General features: G+C 43.4%; 1 long non-coding RNA gene across 1 annotated transcript; it reads left to right on the top strand.

Moving 5' to 3' along the window:
- Positions 1 to 14362: 14362 nt before the first annotated feature.
- LOC120785470 lies at positions 14363 to 19373 on the top strand. The gene is made up of 4 exons (XR_005706606.1): positions 14363 to 14481; positions 14587 to 14731; positions 15001 to 15058; positions 18087 to 19373. It is a non-coding gene; the product is annotated as an uncharacterized LOC120785470 (long non-coding RNA).
- Positions 19374 to 19457: the final 84 nt, after the last annotated feature.

Below are 19457 nucleotides of genomic sequence, written 5' to 3'. Positions count from 1 at the left end.
TTATCATATTAGATATTTGGTGTCAGATTCTTTGCAGCCAGGGTGTAGCTTTCATGGATGGGAAGGCAGTGAGGACGACTTCCACTGGTGGGTCATGGTGGAACTTGGGGGTCAGCCTGAACCACACCACGGGGTAACTGCGATGTTACCACTGAAAAGGCCGTCAGTGCAGCGTGTGGAATTTTAATTCTAGATTCGTTAGATCAGGTGACCGACTTCATCGTAGCGAGTTGTTTCCTGGGTTAAAGTAAATGTGTGAACAAGCTGGAAGGAGCATTTCACAAATGTGAATCGTAAACAATGTAGATTGTTGTTGCAAATTCATAGAAGATAACAGCTACAGTCCCATAACGACTGTGCAAACTTAACTGCTGATGAAAACTGTGTGATTTTGTCAAAAGCTCTGGAATAAGTGGGTAATTGAACCCCCATTCCCATAGCACTCGAATAGCTTTTTTTTCTCACCCTCTTTATCTTTCATCTTCCTTTTCTTTTTTTTGTCTTCTGTTTTTTCTCTCTCTCCATCTTTATCTTTTCTTTTTATCTTCTTGTGTCTTCATTTCCTCCTCAATTTTTCCCTCTGTCTCTTCGTTTTACTCGTGTCTTTCCATTTCTTCCATCCATTCTGTTTCTATTTCTCCTCCCCCTGTCCATTAGCTTATTTTCCTCTCTTCCTTTCGCTACCTTTTCCTCTTCCTCTGGCCTTTTTAAAATCTTTTTTTGGCTCCTCTTTCCTTAACGTCTGTCTTCTTTCCCATCTCTCTCTCTCTCCTCTTTCATCTCTTCCATCTCTTTCATCTCCATCTGCCAAATCTCCTCTGTAATGTCTCGCTGCTTTTTGACTTTTTTTCTGTAATCCCTCGCTTTCTGTTTCCCACGTTTACATGAAGGTTGCTGCTCGATGACTCAGGCCTCCCACCTTCTCTTCCTTTAGTCCCCACCCATCTGTACATCTCATCTGTTTCCTCCAATCCTGTACAACGTAAAACCGCTCTCTCATCTTATAAAAATTAAAATATAATATACACTAGCAAGTTAAAAGAAAAGAAAAAAAAAGCCGTCTGAATCACGCAGCCTGTCGAGGCGGGATTCCAGAAACAGGAAGTCTTCTGAGAGCAAACAAAATGATCACAGCAGGTGCACTAAAGTGTTTTTCAGGGGTAGGGGGAGAACATTTTTTGGCTCAAATGAAATATGTCTATTTCCCCCTTGGAATGTAAAAGACAAGAAAAGAAACACACAATGAGACTCTCTCTCTCTCTCTCTCTCTCTCTCTCTCTCTCATCCCGACAGGAAACACACAGCTGTAGAGTTTAAGGAGCAGGAGGAGGAGGATGGAAATATAGTCGTTGTGTTTTGGCTGTAATGCCTCAACTCTTAAGGGAGCAACAGATGAGCAGCTGAAGCAACACTCACCAGGGTAACACACACACACCAACACAGGGAGGGCAGGTGGAGGAGCCCACACACATTACCAGCATGAAGTCATTTTTTTCTCTCCTGACTAGACGCAGAGCGCCAAGTCCAAATGTATGTGCAGGATATTTGCATGAAACGAAGCAGGTGGTTAAAGACTCGCGTCAACTCTGCTTCATACACAGCAAAGACGTCATTTCATGAGACAGATTTTCAACCAAAATGTGTCTGTCAGAAAGAAGGCTTGATCAAGGGAATCTGTCTGATAAATAATGCTATGTGATCTAGCTTGATGCAATAGCGTGAGTCTGTCTTTGTTTCTCGACCTGTCGAGATGTTATTTAGTGAACGATCCCATATTTCCAGCTGAGCCCTGGCGTGCAGCAGCTCTAACAGTGCTGGTGTCGGTTGGTCTGTTTGTCCGTCCCACACTTGGATTACGAGGGAGACATTTATGCCTGGACCCCAGAGGATAATACCTAATGCTTTTGACAACCTCTTTACCTTTGTTCTAATCAGGATGTCAGGACAAAATTTCCTCTCGTCAACTAGAAATTTCAAAAACTAATATGCAGATTTTTATTTAATTTACCCACCTCCAAAAAAGAGGAACCTTTATGATTTTGATTAACACATGACCCAAATAAATACTTTTTACAGGCATGAAATTCAAAGACCGGACTGACTTGAAATTTGCTGTGGCTATTCATGCTCCCCTGAGGAATAGTCCTAGTGATTTTATTTGAGCACCAAACACAGGGCAAAATGTCGACTTTACACACAAAAAATACACAAATCTGCATGACCCCATTAGATTTTAATGACCCCATGACATTTCTTCTGGTGCCAACCCTCAGGACAAGCTATTTGTTTGGCCCAGCCCACTGGGATAAGGCTCAGAGTTTTTAATCGCTGACCTTTGTGAGCACTGCCAATGGCTGAAGGCTTGTGCTTTGATTAAAAAATGGACAAGAAAGTAATGAGGAATTTTTATGGACACGTATATACAAAAACAAATTACCATCATTCTGAGACTAAACTTAAAACAAGAAAGCAAAAATTAAAAAATGTATCAAACTTCAGATCCAGTTAACTTCATCTACTGCAACTATTGTTAACAATCAGAACAGTTCTTGTTGTAAAACTTTAAATGCAAAGCAAATGTTTACAAATTGCTACTTTCCACTGATTTAACTTCCACAGACTCAAGAGCCTTATTTTTCCACTATAGTATGAAAATAGCTTTAGTCTTGTGGGAACGATCTCTTCTTTGAAACTTTCACAACAAAAAGCTGCACAGTTTGGATTCTGACTGTAGTTGGAAGAAAGAAGTGGAGCATGAAACCTGAGTGGACAGTTGGCCGTCTTCATCGTCATTTAAGTGAAACTACACCCGAGATGTACCTTTTGACTTTTGAACCACACCCACATGTATACGCAAAGATAGAGGGGACTTTAAAGAATTCGTAACGTGTTTTTCCAAACTACAAGTGCGCTGCTTCCAAATCGCCCTTCTCAAGAGTTGCACCATTCTTGATAAACGCGGTGAAAAGTGTAACCAATGTAAGCTGAGCTCAGGCTGACCACAACTGCTGCTTTTTGGAACTATTTACAGCCAGCATTTACTCACCTACAGGAAAAAGAATATGTTTAGATAGGGTTCCACCCACAGTGGTTTATTGCTTAATACCGTCATTCCCCTCATAATTATTATTGGCATCGAACTTTACTTAACGGTTGTTGACCGCGCCTTTCTCCTTCATCCTGCCCACCCGGTTCCAGGTTGTGGCCTGAAGACGTTGGCAGTGGATTGGCGGAGTTGCAGAACTCTGGACCTCCTCGCTGTCCATCCATGCAGTGTTTCAGCAGAAACCTGCAGCAATTTTCTCTTGGCGCATTTTCTTTCTTTTGTTCTCAGATGTGGACGTATTATTCACAAGTGAACTCTAATTAGCGTTGTGTCCCGCAGCTCTCGTCTGGGCCCTAACTTCTGTTTCTGTCCTTGTTACTTCCATCTTCCCCGTTCAACACACAGCGGTATTGTTGCGGTTGAGCAGCTGCTCTGTTGTATCTCGTATCCATCAAATGAAGTTTCTCCTCATTTCAGTTTATCTGCCTCGCATTATTTTTCATTGTCTTCGCTATTGTTCATTGTTAAAGATAGTAATGTGGGCAATTTTGTTTGTTGCTGTTGTGCCAGTGTGATTCTATGTTGAAGCGAGACGATGTCCCCGACGTGAGGTTGTCATTATCCCGCTTTAACTAACACAAACGTCTGGGATTGGTTGTTTGCCAGCACCATTTATTTCCCATGATTGACTTACAGGTGTGGAGCTTATCTGAAAAAATCGATCGGGTTAACTGAAGCTTTTGTGCTGCACAAGCTCTGAACATATCAAGTCTTTCAGTCCAAAGGAAGATAGACGTCCATTCCATATTATTTCTGTTGTTGTTGCACTAATTGAGTTGACCTGTTCTGCAGCTCAAAGCTTCTAATGTTCAGATATTTTCTGTGTGAGAAACTCCTATATCTCCTTCACAAATGCAGGAAAACTGGAGGAAATCGAGCAATGAAGGCCTTTAACGTCACCGGCCTGGCCTTCCTTTTGTCCTTCCCTCCCCACTCTCTAGCAGAAGACAATAGAAGATCTCAAAGACACGTCCCGGTAATGGCACATCCCAGGGGGGGAGAGGAGAAGCGCTGGCATATTTCCGAATAACCGCTTAATGCACGAGCATCTTAACAAGGTACCATAAGGGATGAGGCTGCGACCTGAAACGGACAGGTAATCAATCTGTCAGTCAGTCAATCAATCAAGATTCTGTGTGTGATTAGAGCCGACTGTCTCCTCGTTGTGTTAATGCGACGAATGTTTAAAAGGACTGCATGTTTACAGCTGCTTTCTTTCTTTTTTCAGTCGCTCTGTTCTTCTTCAACTGTACCTCAGTTGTGTTCTACCTCTCTCCTCCTCCTCCCTTTTCTCTTACTTTCTCCCAGTTTCTTCCTCCTCTGTCTGCCTTTACTCCCTGTTTTCTTTTCCTTTCAGTTTAGTTTGTCTGTCCACAACTTTTTTCTGCATTAAGATGCCTCATGAACTGCTGGACAGATTTTCATGAATTTTTCTAATTTAATGTTAATTTATTTTTGACCCCTTGAACTTTTATCCAGTGCCTGTACCACATTGAAATTTCCTCTTAACCAACACTTTGGTGAGAGGCAGGTTCTTCTTTGGTTCTGTAATGGTTCAGGTACCATTGTCTGTTCTCATCAAGTCCTCAGACCTCAATGACTTTATAGATCGTTTGTCCCTACCGTCGGACTGGACCCATTAGGAACGTACCAGCGGCAGGCGTACTGGACATTTGTTGTCATGGTTCCAATAGTAAACACGTGGTTAAGGTTGCGTAACGGTCACGGTTTGGTTAAGTTTAAAAAACAGAAACAACTTGGTTATGTTTAAGAAAAGATTGTGGTTTGGTTTGAAATAAGTACTTCCTTAAGGTTAGAGGACCTTCGTGGCCACGGTTACAATAATAAATGCATTTATAGTTTCACACGTGAAACGAGCAGCCACCTCCTGTGTCAAAGTCCTGTGTTTTTGTCCAACCTCCTGCCAATGCAGACTTTGTCACTCTTTGTACTGCGTCACCACTTCCTCCTTTGCCCTCCGTAATAATTGCAATGGCCGCTTGAGGGCGCCTACCAATAAAACGTAGCTATGGGTCGTAATAGGGTGCTTGCACGGACGATCTATGGACTCGTCTTTGTTACCAAGAAGACAGTCTCGTGCCATCCTTGACCCAAATGCAGTGCTGTAGAAAGACAGCGAAACAAATACACCCCTCCCTTCAGTGCTCCTTCAGAAGCTCCACCGCCCCAAATTCATGGACGTGCATTGCCAAGGCAACGACACAAAGGCGGAAGCCAAGATGACAAAAATGTACCGGCCGCAGCTTCTGTTCTGGTCAAGGATGTCAACACTTTTTTCTTAGTCTTCTTTAATTACACACGGAATATCTTTGGGTTTTGATCTGACAAAACATTTGAAGATGGACCAATGGAAACTGCATCAAAGGATAATTCTCTTTATTGTAACTTGTCCCTGAGTTCTATTAACAATAATGGTATTATATTCATGTAGTTATCGTCTGTTCACATGTCGTGATATATCATTGTAGTCATCTGTTGTGTGATGCCAGACGTCAGCTATTAACTTAGTGAGTAGAAATGATAGACTAAAGGATAACTGTGGATTTTTACGTGCTGGGTTGTATTTTCATAGTTTTGTCCAACAGGTGAATGCATGTTACAGAATCAGACAGCTGTACCTCTTTGGCTTACTAATGCAGTGCTGGCCGTGGTCTCCGAGGAGCGCTTAAGAGAATAAAAGCTTTGAACCGGTTTCACTTTCAAAATCATTCTCTTTTGTGGACGGGAGCGTTCTGACAGAGTGAATTATCAACAGCAACGCGCCAGCCTCCGTCTAAGCATCACAAACATTTCCGTTTCTCATATTCTTCTCATCTTCCTGTGCCTCACCACTTTCATGGCTCTCAAAACAATCAGCTTCAATCACCTTTTTTGTCATAATTGTTGAACATTTTAACAAAATGTGCCCTTTTTGATGATTGCCTAATTATTCCCTTTCATTTCTCTTGCATATCTAATTCAACAACTCCTTCATCTTTTCCTCTCCGGCTACATTTGTATCTGCTCTGCCAGCCCGCTGCAGACATCAGGACACGTCTGATTTTTATTGGCTGAACACGGATTTGGTTCGACGTGCTTGTCTTGGAGTTGCAGCTCCTCTAAAGCCGTCCGTTTCTTGTTTTCTTTAGGATGAACATGTGGCTCTTTAATTCTTGTCACCTTCCCGTTTCTTTGGCCAGTTTTCCAGCGTCGCTTCTTCCTCCTTCATATTATTCAGAGTGAGTCCGGAGAAACCGGCAGCTCAACTTGTCATCTGCATGAATGCACAGATCCCGCCTAAATTCTGTGGCCTGAGGAAATTTACATGAAGACTTTGTCCAATTATTCTCTCCCTGGCAATATGAACAGTGTGAGCGTCACGCATGATAAGCCCGGCGGTATCAGACATACCCCTCTCTCTCTCTGTCAGTTTACAGAGCAGATTTACAGGCCAAACAGGTTTCTGGCCTCCAAGGACGCCCGCGATAGCGACGGCGCTGTCAGGTTCTGTCACACTGAAGAATGTGATACCCAGACTCTGAAAATGGAACCTCTTCACCTCCTGAAAATCATTAAATCTACACTGTTTACGTTATCTGGCAAAATGTACGAGGACAAACATTCGAAAGATGGAAATGTCGTTCTAAAACCGTGGGTATGAAAGCCCTGGTCTGCGCTCTGTGCAGCCCAGACCAGGGCTTTCACACCACACTGGGAGAACCATTTCTTTCAGACTTTGTGCATGGGAGTACTGTCGTGCTGAAACAGAAAAAAGGACCAAACACAAAGTGTTGTGACAAAGTGACGAACACAGTTGTATAAAGTATCATTGTATGTTGTAGCATTAAGACTTCCCTTAATTGGAACTAAGAGGTCTAGACCAAACCAGGAAAAAAAAGACCCAGACCAAAAGTGTAGACAGACTGTTAGTATGCTAATAGAATAGAGTTCATATGATGAACCAATGTTGATGCTGTAGAAGACAGATTTGAAAGTGAAGCAAAAAATAATAGATGGGAGAGGTGAGGTACAAACAGTCCCATGCAGGAGGGAAGTACCGTTCACATACATAGACAGTACTTTCACACCATGCTGTACCACTAATCTATTTCAGACTTAGTACAAACTGACAGCAGTTGAAGATGATTTCAGAAATGGGCCGCAAACCGTTTACAAATGGATTGTTTTTAGGCACATGACAGTGGCTCAGGGGACGTTAATGTTGATCTGTTTCTACACAAAACTTAGCGAAGACATTCATGGTCGCCAGAGGATGAATATAAACCTTGATGATTCTTGACTTTTCATCTAGCACTACTAACTCTACTAACTCGCACTGTCCACTTTTCAATCCCTTTAGTTTACGACAGAAACTCTTGAAACTCTCCCTTCGTTTCAACCAAGGAGAAACATTGAAAATTCACAGCAATTATTAGCTGTTGCAGTCGAAACTATCAGACTCAATTTGGTGCCATCCGTCTATTTCTTTTCCTTTCTGTGGGTTTTCACATGTTGGTGTGCGAAGGTCCGCATGCAGCCACTGTCACCTGGGCATCCTGACATTAGCATATACAGGACCTGTGCCAAGGTACAACTAAGCCTGACCTGGTACAGCTCCAAACCATGTAAGTTACGTCAGGTTTGACTGTACAGATGAGCCTGACAAGATGTGCCCTTACTGAGGATTAACCCCCTGATTTCAGTAACAACTCGACCTTTCCTCAGGATTTTACATCTTTTGCCCCACTATTGGTAAAACTCTATTTAGTTTCTGTGTGTAATGATTTTTTTGTATAGACATGATAGAGCAATACATCTAGGCTTCGATTTGTATTTTGAAATTTGCCCTGAAGGTTACGTGCACCACAAAACAAACGGAATATTCCAGACATGCTTATTTTCCAGTATACTACTGGGGTTTCATGTTAAACTTCAACACGCATATTAGAAGACGCTGTCACAGTTTAGTTTTTATGTCATGTCACATCGTGTTACTTCGCATCATATGATATGTTCGGCCAGCAGGAAACTATCCCTCGTGTGTATATGTGGAAGGTCCTGATCGTCTTCCATCAGTGAAGTTAATTAGTCACGAGTTACAGCGTGGATATTTGGATCAGCGGCTTCGTGCCCGGTCCGCTGGCGCGTGTTGTTTTTTTCCTGAAGCATTACAGTCTCGGAACAGGTGATGCATCGTGTCACGGCTGTAAACCGGTGTGGCAGGGCTTCTCTGCCTCGTTTGTGAGACGTAAAAAACAAGATGAGGGCGTTAATTACTCCTGTTATACACAAGAGGATCTACATAATGTATATTCTGGTGAGTCATGGATTCTGGTGGCCAAGAGGGACAAAGAGCAAACATACTACTGCAGCTGCTGTAGATCTGGACGTAAGTCAGGTTATTGATGCTGGTACTTATAGTACCTTGAAAGACATAGAAATATTTTTCTTTTTATTCCATTAAATACAACAGGTTGTAGTTACCAGTTACATTATAGATTTATATGCTTAATAAATGACCCCTGTACCTTCGGGTGGCTGAGGCAGGATGTACTTGCATTGTTGAAATATGTTTTTTCTGTCCCCAAACACCCATCTCTGCTAGTCCCTTTCACCCACTGTCTTCTTTTCTCTTTTCATACCTGCCAACAGTGCGAGCTTCACATACGGTTTCCCATGATACTTTTTATAGTTGATCCGTTGTGGCAGGAAAGTTTGGGACAAGATTAAGCCACAAGTTCAAATGTAGTTTTCACCACTACGGGAGCTCTGAAAGTGTGATATTGTCATGAGTGGGGACTCTATGCCGCCACTGTAGATTTCCTGATGACCTAAGTACAATTTGTAATTGATACCAAATATGTGTCATATTGTAGTTTGGCTGACATCATATGGTACGGTCAAGATCTGATTTACAATTTTGAAAAAGACCCCGTGATGATATTGATACTTTTACCTCTAAGCGCTGAGAGTACTTCTTCCATCTCTGAGCAGGCAGCAGGAGTTGACCTTTCCTGCAAAAATGGATTTCCAGCAGCTTCAGGAATAAAAGACCTGCCTGTGATCTGCTCTGATTTAACAACAAGACCAGAAAACACCGATGGAAAAATTTAGCTTCAAACGACTTTCAGCTGAGCGGCCCACACCGCCGCTGTGTGCTCCCCGATGATGAGGAGGATGAGCCGGGCAATGGACGGTATCGACGGAAGCGTCCTGCCTGATCTACCTTTGTGCCTCAGTGTGCAGCAGGTCCAAGTGTTCAGTTACTTAGCAACTGTCACCATGGGCCACAGGGTTGGTGGAGTGGACTACAGAGAGTCAGTGGTCAACAGCAGTGTTGTTGCTGCAGTCCCTCACCTCCTGAGAGACAAACACATGATCCTCGTTTCTACTCAACACACAGAGAAAGGTCTGCTTCTCAACCAGACTTCTTCAGAACTAATAAAAAGGAAAAACAGAAAAAAAAATCAACCAGTGGGCTGAAGAGTTTCAGATCAATGTGTTTCAACACTCTTCTTCCAAAGGATCGTGGCTTTAGTGAAATGAAGTTCAAGCCTCCAGGTTAAACCTAGGCTATGGCTGGTTAAAAAGTGAATGTTTTTATACATATAGTTTTAGTATATGGCCGTAAATATGTGGACATTCTCATCCACGCAGTTTTGCTTTCCTTAGGTCGGGACACAATATTTATGGACTGGGTTAGACCCCTCAGCTCTACTAAGCCCAAAATCTTACACTAATATTACAATCTTTACAATATATACACTAAAGGTTCACTTACTCGAATTTTTCCAAAGCTTTATATTCAACACTGTTCCCACAGAGGGACAGTGATACTGGATGATTCTGCAAAAGCCCAGATTATGCTCAGTGATATTTTGTCTTTTTTTTTTGTTTTCCTTTTTTTACGTCCAATATCATTATATCGAAAATCTTCTTTTATTAAATACCTCCACATGGCAACTATGGAGTATGGTTTAGGTTGAAGAAAGATCCTGGTTCTGGCAAATAAACTGGTAAAGTTATGGTTAGGATTAGGCAAATAAAACATTTGCTAAATGTTAGAGAAAGATAATGCAGTCTCCTGCATGAAAGTCAAACATGCTACATGTCCCTCTGTACCATAAATTTACACCGTGCCACATAAAGGACATACCACGTGCTGCACTGGCACTGAATATCGGCAAGTAAGTCGTGAGGTGCAGATTTGTCCAATGTAAACATAATTCCCAGGGCTCCTGGGCTGTTCAGTTGCATCTCGTGCTCTTCCTCATCGGATAAAGCAGCAAATTTCCATTTACTACTACGACTACTACAGAAAAAGCCAGTCAGCGGACATTAAGATTGGCAGTTTCTCTGGCTCACTAGCAGCGGGGGTGGCAAATTTGGTCTGTTGGGTGGTCAGTCCACCACTCTGGGCCACTCCATCTCATTAGCTATTGGATGGATTGTCAGGAAATCTGGTTCAGAAATGATTGTTTCCAGAGGATGAATCCTAATGATCTTTGTGATCCCTTAACTTTCCATCTAGCGCCACCATGAGGTTGACTTTTTAGAGTTAAATATCTGAACAGCCACGTGATGGATTGTCAAGAAATTTGGTTCAGACATTCATGTTCTCCTCAGGATGAATTGTAATAACTTGGGTGATCCCCTGATTTTTCTTCAGTGCCAACATCGGGTCATTTTTGTTTTTAAATGTATCCACTAAATTTGGTTTATGACCACATACCTACAAAACTAACGCCATTCCCATCAGCTTCAGCTCTACATTGTGTTAGTGCTATTTATCAGTGTTAGCACAAAGTTAAAGAAGTTAAAAAGGTGGACACGATGATCATACCTGATGAACATGTTAGCATTATGCTCAAAGGACCACTGTGCCCGAGTACAGCTTCACAGAGGTGCTAACATAATTTAGCTGCAGACTCTTAGTTTTGTTAAATACTATTTTAAGAGTCAAGAATAAACTTTAATGCTCAATGATGTTTTAGTTTGTGGTTCTAATATACAGTACAGTATGTGGTTTATTGTCCCCCTGGGGAAAACTTGTATTGACCTTCATTATGCTGTAACCCTGATTATAAAAAGCCATGGAAATAATATGCAAATGCAAAGTGTCCTTCCAATTTTGTGTCAACAGTTTGTGTTTGGCCCTTTTCTTTTTTTCAGCTGCCCAAAACCAGCTCTTTAAAGAAACTGGTTTTCCCAGCTTGGTGTGGAAGAACTTGACTGGCCTGCACAGAGCCCTGACCTCAGCCCCATCCAGCACCTCTGGGATGAACTGGTGATTAATGCCAATGGCATCGCAATCGCCTCACGCCATGACATACAGCATGGGTTTAATATTCAGGTGTCCACACAGAGGGAAGACACGCACACTACTAACTCTTGTAATTATTTTAATTAATCTATTAACAACCGTACTTTCCTGGAGACGGCACACAGTATCTGTTGATATAATTTAGTTGTTATTATTATCATCATCCTTTTTAAAATTATTATTATGGATATAACTATGAAAAAATCATGTCGATCTCTAATGTTAAGTGTGAAGTGAAACCTGTCCCCCGTCACTGGATTCTATGATAAAGTGGGGACAGTTTGAGCTGCACAGAATGGGAAAAGATGCGTTATATGTGAAGGAGGTGGTACTCTTGTTTGAGATACTGACACGTAGTTTTTTGGTTTACTTTTAATTCCTGAAACAAGGAAAACTACTCTGGGAACACACAGTCTATTACAGCGTATTACTCTGCTGGCAGAGAAACCGGTGGACATGACACTAAATGACTGGATTTTATTGGCAGGGACTCTCGACAAGAAAACAGGAAACAACCATACGCCTCACTTTGTTAGAGATAACAACAACCAATCCTTATTATTGCCACTCATATTTCTGTATTGTACAGATGCAGCCCAACTGCTAACATAAGCATCCAATCATTGTTTCTGATGAATCTCACCTTTTTTTTCTGCCAACAGTTTTCATATGAGCACCCATCCAATCATTTATCTTTTGTCTGCTTGGTAAAAAAAAAAAAAAAAAAGCCTCCTGGAGGACATTATTTTCCGTTATTACAATATGAGGGATTATAATTGTCCTCCCACAATTACCTTCCCTCCTCCAGAGGCTTTGTCACTGGGAATGATTGGCCTCTAATATTAACCCAAATGCATTTAATCAGCCGGTGCAGGTTCCTCATGCCGTATAATCACACTTGCAATTAAAAATGTATTACCTCTCTGCCTGTTAGGCCGGACTGAGCTGCCAGAGCGCCGGTCAACTAGGCCAGCCTAATTACTGTCGAGCGTCACTGCCTCCACGCCGAGCCTGCCAGGAGCCGGATCCAACACTGTACTCTGCTTACACTGTTTAGTCAAACATGTAAATGTACTGTACAGTCAGCGGCGCAGGAGAATCAAAGTCAGAACGAAAGCAGAGCGGAATCTCTCAGGCTCATGAATGGAGGTCGGGTCGCCACGAAAACAGCCCGTTGATGCTCAGATGTAGTGTTCAGGACTTTATTCCTCTCATTTCCTAGAAGAGTCTCCGTATCATGGAACCAGACCGAATTACCTCACCATCCCATCAGTGTTGGAGGCTCCACATTCTCAGTGTCTGTCACTAATAAGTTACATTTTATTGATCTTGGGGGAAACAGTCGTCTGCATTTGACTCACTGCAGCTATTGTAGCTGCTGTAACACTTTAACTCCCTCTGCTTCCTCATTAGCCTGCCATTCCCTTTCCTCGTTATTTTTTCTCTGCATCACAGCCCCCTGGCCTTTTCATTTCTAAGTAACAGTTTCCTTGTTTCCCTGCCTACACACTCTCCTGTTTCCCTGTTTACCGATTCTTCTGTTACCTGGTTGGTTAGTTTCGATTCTTCCTGGTCGGCCAATTTTTCAGCTCCTTTGTTGGCTACCTCCCCTCAACTTAAGCCAGCTTAGGTCCCCTGATTTCCATGAATCTAGTCATTCGGCTTTGAACTCTGACACCTCACTGTCAAAGCAACCATCTAATGGCATCCCACCATGGACAGGTGGGGGAGGTTATGATGCCGTTGAGAAGACGAGAGGAAAAGTTACTTCGTGCATCTTTTATATGCACGGACCCCACTTGCAGCAAAACTTGTAACAAGACCCACATGGGATTCTCTCCCATTGATTCCCTGCAGAAACCACAGTCGGTGGTCAGGTTGCCTTAAGCTCATGTGTAGCTGTGTGTGTTCTGGAGCCCCTTCCTGTATCTACCAATTGGAAGAGGCCTATTTGTCTCTGCTTCTGAGGCGTTGCCAGCCTCTTTGGTGTCAGGGCCTGAACCTGCTGTTTATGTGTAGCCTCCGTCTGTTTTTATTTCCTGGCAGAACTGGCTTTCCGTTCTTCCACCACTACTACAACCTATTTCTCAGTATCGGTGCCTGTGTGTAGTAGGCGTAGTAGTACTTGACCAGACTGTACAGGGATTGAGAGAAAAAGAAAGCCCGCGTTAAGTCGTTTTTAACTCGCATAGTTCCCAACGAACATCCCATTTCAGACCCAGTAGGCCCATGTAGGCCCAGGTGTCACCCAGCATACTATAAGCAGACACATGGGCTGACACACACACACACACACACAGGCCTTTATGCAGCTAATGGACAAATGCCTACAAATCAATAACCCCTACAACCAGGGACCAACAGTTGGACTGATATCAATATGAATGATGCCGGATTCGAGAAACAAGTTGATTCTTATGGGAAACTGTTGAAACTATTTCCTCCTATTGGCCAACTTTTCATTAAGGATATAGAATTTAGGACAAAATTAAGGATTTCCAATCTTTAAAACATTGTAGACCAACCTGGGAAGCATAGAAAGTTTAACCATGACCGTTCACACTCCATTTGTCACCACACTAGTTTTATGTTTAGAACTGGACTAATGTAGTTTCTTTTAAAACTTATAAGATGTAGAAATTACAGTATTAGGGTTATCTGGCACAGTTTGTACACAGCAACAAGAAGGAACACAGACAAGGCAGGCCAGTAATTTTATTAGAGGAGATGGTAATAATACAGGCAGGCAGGCAGGTGCAGGTGCAGGTAACAGGATGGCAAGACCTCAACAACTTGCACAACACGAACGAAAGGACAATCTGGCAAATGACTTGGAAAAGACAGCTGGTCTATATACTGTGAGCTGATCGGGGAATGGGAAACAGGTGAGGTGGGTGTGGGAGTCAGGACTGGGCGATTAGGGAATGAAAGACAGGTGAGCAGGTGGGTGTCGCGGAGTCAGGGGACTGTGACGGGGAGGGAAGTCTGAGGACTTCTGGTGGGCGGATGCAGAGGAGGACAGGAAACGGGGCCGAGACGGCAATAGTGCCAGGTCAGCAGTCTTTGTGTCAACAGTGTAGTCATTCAATTAGAAAATAAAAAAAAAATGATCGATATTCTGCTTTATTAATGGGACTACCACTTTGTTTATATCTAGATGATTGACTGAGGCTTTTAGGTGGTGTTTACAGCAGTGAATGAGCCGCCTCCGACCGTACAACCGCCTCCCGTGTGGTCAAACGGCTCATTGTTAATCACAGCAATAAGATAAGCATAATTGGATATCTGACTTCCCGCAGAGTGTGAGTACATGTACAGACAACATATTGATTTCCACTGTCTTTGTAATTAAAATGATTTAGCTGCAGTAAAGAAACACTCTGGCTCTTATTGGCTCACCGGTGTGATAAATATCGTGTGTGTTATGTTCTACGAGGACGGCGTCCCGCCTCCAATATTCTCCCCCGCTGAACAAACGGCTCGCTCCAAATCGCACCATCGGTTTCTGCTGGGCTCGAAATGTGACGACTGCGACCTGCCGCTGGGATTTCTATTGGATCATGGTCATCAGCTTCCAGCGGCTGGCGGGCGGCCCACTGAGAAGGGAAATAGAAGAAGAATAAAAGCAGGTTAGAGATGTGCCTGTTTTCATCCGGACTATTTGGACTGAGCGTTCCGCATGGTGATACACAAGAGATGCGCTTCGGCGAGTCGTCTGTGATGTTTTACTGATTAAATTTGTGATTCAACTCAAGAACTATAAAAGAGGAAGACTCAAATTGGAAATGTGATTCACAAAATTTAAATAGCTCAACCAAATGTACCAAAACACCGAATCTAACACGTGAGACGTATACGGAAAGGCGACGGTCAGGCCATGGGATGGGATAAATGGAAAGCGAGCCAAGACTCTGGACCTCTGGTTTTACATCCTCGCTCTTGTGCTTAAATTACTACACTAATTTTAAATGCACTTGTTTGGGAGACCTTCGTCTTATGTCTGCTCGTCTCAATTTCTGTGATTCTCTGCAAAATCCAAAAGTCCAAAAATGCAGCAGCACGATTCCTCGCTGGCTCCGAGAAGAGAGACCATAAATTCTTTTTTTATGAAGCACTGAATGGATTAGCAGCCGTTTCTCTCTCTATTCCAGCTCCAGCCCTCTCAAATCTGCTGACCTATCACTCCGTTTCCTCCATACTTCCAGACGCCGAATTGCATACGAATATTAAGATTTTCGTCTTATTCTTCTTTTAAGGGAGCGGGGGCAGGGGGTCTCACAGCTATCTGTTCACACTGCCATCCTTGACCCTTAATTTGGATTCAGTGACCAGATGTAATGTGTTTTCAGTGTATTGTTTTTTAATATCAGACTACAGTGTGATCCAGGGGTGAACACATTTCTTTCCTTCTTTTTCACAAACACACTTTTTCATTTAATTAAATGAGCCAAACATAAGGCTGTTTTAGTTCAATTCAGTTTTGAAATCACTGCACAAAATATACATTTAAGGAGGAGCATGAAGCCACAGAAATGATTCTATAAAATACAAATTTATGCACAGGCTCATTTCCCGGAGATGCCTGAGACAGTGGGAGCTTCAGAGGGAACAAATGGAGTCTTTTCTCTCTGCCCTGGCTGAGTTTTCTCTTGTATTAATCTCCTGCTGTCCTCTCCCTCGTCACAGTCTGTGGTGTTTCTGTATTAACAAGCTCGTGTTAGCGAGGCCACTCGAGCAGCATCTGATCGTACGCGGCGGTCTGTACTTTATTTTCTATTTTTTCTCCAACTCTTTTCCGTGAAGCAGAAAATGTGGGCCGCAGTGAGCCGAGAGCAGACGGCCATATCCTAATCAGTTGTGATAGTCTGATAATTAATGGGATTTGTTAATTGGGTCTGTCGTCCCCGGGGACGTTTCCTGTGAATATTCATGGAACGCTCAGCTAACCTTCCTCCTGCCATCGCTCGAACCTCAGCCGCCTCGAACACGCGGATTTTGTTTCCCGTCGCCGTCATCTTTAGCTCCGGGACAACAAATCTGCCACCGACCATCCAGGCCATCAGCACCTTCTAAACGTTTTAACACCGCCCTACACGGGCAGATCATTTCCCACAATGCTCCTCACTGTCAGGAAGCCAGGCCGCGGCGGCGCACTCCGGAGTCGTAATTACATCGGCGACGTCCTTGCGAGGTTCAGTTCGGGTTTGTCTTCTCTTCCAACAAGACGTCCCCTCCAGTTTCGTTCTCGGCGAGCTGACAGCTGGAGAGCCGTCGCCCGAGCACCACCCCAAACACACACGGACACGCACACACACACGCACACACACACACACACACGCACCCTGGGGACTTGCAGATACAAAATACACACGCAACGACGCACACTCCGACTCGTAAAGCCACACACATACGCACTAACCAGTGCGGTAATGGGATTTGGAGGGTAAACCAGTCCATTTGCTAACATGCCGCTGTCAGCAGCTACAGGTGTAGCGGAGACAAACACTGACACAGCGTTCACCGGGGAGGAGTCATCGGCGCCAGGATGCCTGGGAGTGCGAGGTGTTCAGGTGCTTCCCTGCTCTGCCTGGGTGTGTCTGGGTGACCTGGGTGACGCGTGGTCAACAAACATCCTGTCTTTGATGAACTGCTGTTTCTATCAACTTTAACTGGGTGTTAGAGTCTGAATGAACATTTAACTGACTCTCTAAGTTCTCCGACATTGGATGAGAGCACGAGGGAGATGAAGTGACAACGCAGACAGAACTGGAACTAACTTTATTTGGCATTTACATTTAATAATGCTGCGTCATTACAGTTACAGACTCGAGTGTTTCTAAACTGCTGACAGCAGACATGAGGGGATGGGTCAAACAGTTTGGCTTGTTTTCCTCCTCTCCTCTTCTCTGTCTCCCTCTCTCCTCTTTTTTCATCTCCTTTTTCCCCTCCTCTTCGTCCACCTGCTCCTCCTCCTCCTCCGGGCCACAGCTGACTCGTCCATGGGAACACGGAGTCCCCCCTCCCTCCCTGTGCGTCCTTGCCGTTCTGACCGGGATGTTCTCGACGTCCTTTTCTCTCCCGCTCTGTCCTCGACGCTATCTCGCTGTTTCTAGAAGCTTGTCCGGTTCGCGTTGGCGCTTCCACGCCGCCCTCGGCCCTCCCGCCGCAGCAGGACGGCTGCTGTTTGGTTTGGGGAGGAGGGCCGATTGGCTCCTCCGAGCACCGAGACGCAGGAACAGCCCCACCCGGCTGGAGCTGCTGGATCATCTGCCGGGGAGGGAGCCTGCTGTGCTTTTGAAAAAGTTCTTCGTATAACTTCAATTTCTGTGCTGCCAAAAGCTTCGGCTTTGTTTGACACTATTATCACTCTAAGCGTTTCTTTGACTTTATTAAGGTTCAACTCATCAGCATGGTTCTTATGTGATTTTCTCGTTTTTTTTTTCTCGATCTGCTTGTTTTCATACACAAACACACTATATGGCCAAAAGTATGTGGACGAGGTTTCCACATTATATTGGTCTGTGTCAGTTTTCCTGGTTCGAGCCTCTAACTTCCGATGAAGGGAATTCTTAACGATACAACATGCAATGACAATTAGACTATATAGCGTCTTGTACTTTGGGTCAACAGTTTGTGTTTGTCTCTTTCCTATTTCAGAATGAAAATGCTCCTTTGCACAAAGCCGGCTCCACACAGAAGCGCTTTTCCCAATTCTGTGGAAGATCTTGACTGGTGTGCACGGAGCCCTGGACCTCAGGCCCATCCGGCACATTTGGGATGAACTGGAACACCGACACTCAGCCTAGACCTCATCACTCAACATCAGAGTTGGGCCTAACTAATGCTCTTGTGTGTGAATGGGAGCAAAACCCTGCTGCAGGTTCAACATCTGGTGGGAAGACTGCAACCAGAAGACCAGAGGCTGGAAGCGAAGGGAAAATGACACCTACTCTTTCCCTTCTCGGCCACTTGTTGCAGGCAGCACCTGAATGCCTCACCTGCTCCAGAAACGCAAACTGATGTCGACGACTCCTCTCCCGTGTAAACCGTGTCCGTTTGACCGCTCGTTGAGCGGTGGAGCATCGTGCTGCCGCCACTGATGGCCTTCCGTCTTCACCTGGGCGTGTTGGCCGTGTGTTAAATACAGTAATAATGTAGAGAAAATCATCAAGGTGGTTTTCTCAAAGATCCTTCAGAGCCATAAAAATGACATTGTACAATAGTTACTAAGTCCTGCTCCTTGTGAGGAACAAACTAGCTAAAAATGAGTAGCCTGTCCCTGGAAAGCTAACATCTGATTTACTGCTCTGATCTAATTTGTCTTTTTTTTTTTGTCTTTCTTTCTAATATCTGACTGCAGTGTGAACTAGTGCTGGCTCCATTTGAAGGTTTTTGATACAGTTTGATTTTTGACTTTCAGGACCAAATTGATAACTTTATCGATACCTAAATGTTTTTTATTTCTACAAGACACTTTATTCATTTAACAAATAAAACCAAACTTATATTTAGTCCATCAAATAATAACTTTGTGTTTCCAGTGTCCACGGGAAACATTATGTAGTTTAGAGCTGTTTTACAAGCTTTTTAAAAAATATGTTACATTCATCATCTAGATTATGTTATTTCTAGATGTTGCAGCAGGTACATTGTGAATGTACTTTGCCCAGTTTAATTACTATAATTCTACACAAGGTCTTGTATTTATATTTCTAATGTATACTAGAGGACACCCACATTAAGAAAGTACAGTATGATGTATAAACATATTGAAAAAAAGAAAAAAGAAAATGCTGTTGCAATGAGCACTGTGGACTGGGGCCAGAATCACTCAATGGTGAACTACTACAGACATTTATTTTATTATACTGCAGTGATTCAGTAGCGGAATTAGTTTTACTCTTTATGTACAACTGTTGTAATAGGTTTACAATTTAGGATCGTAATTCGGAATGAAAGAAAAAATGGTTCGCACTTTCTACGCTACATAAAATACCATTAAAATATACCATACTGTGGATGGGATAC

Source organism: Xiphias gladius, chromosome 23 (assembly GCF_016859285.1).
Source record: "Xiphias gladius isolate SHS-SW01 ecotype Sanya breed wild chromosome 23, ASM1685928v1, whole genome shotgun sequence".
Taxonomy (NCBI): Eukaryota; Metazoa; Chordata; class Actinopteri; order Istiophoriformes; family Xiphiidae; genus Xiphias; species Xiphias gladius.
Note: the sequence above shows the minus strand (reverse complement) of the source record. Positions and strands in the feature narration are given on the sequence as shown.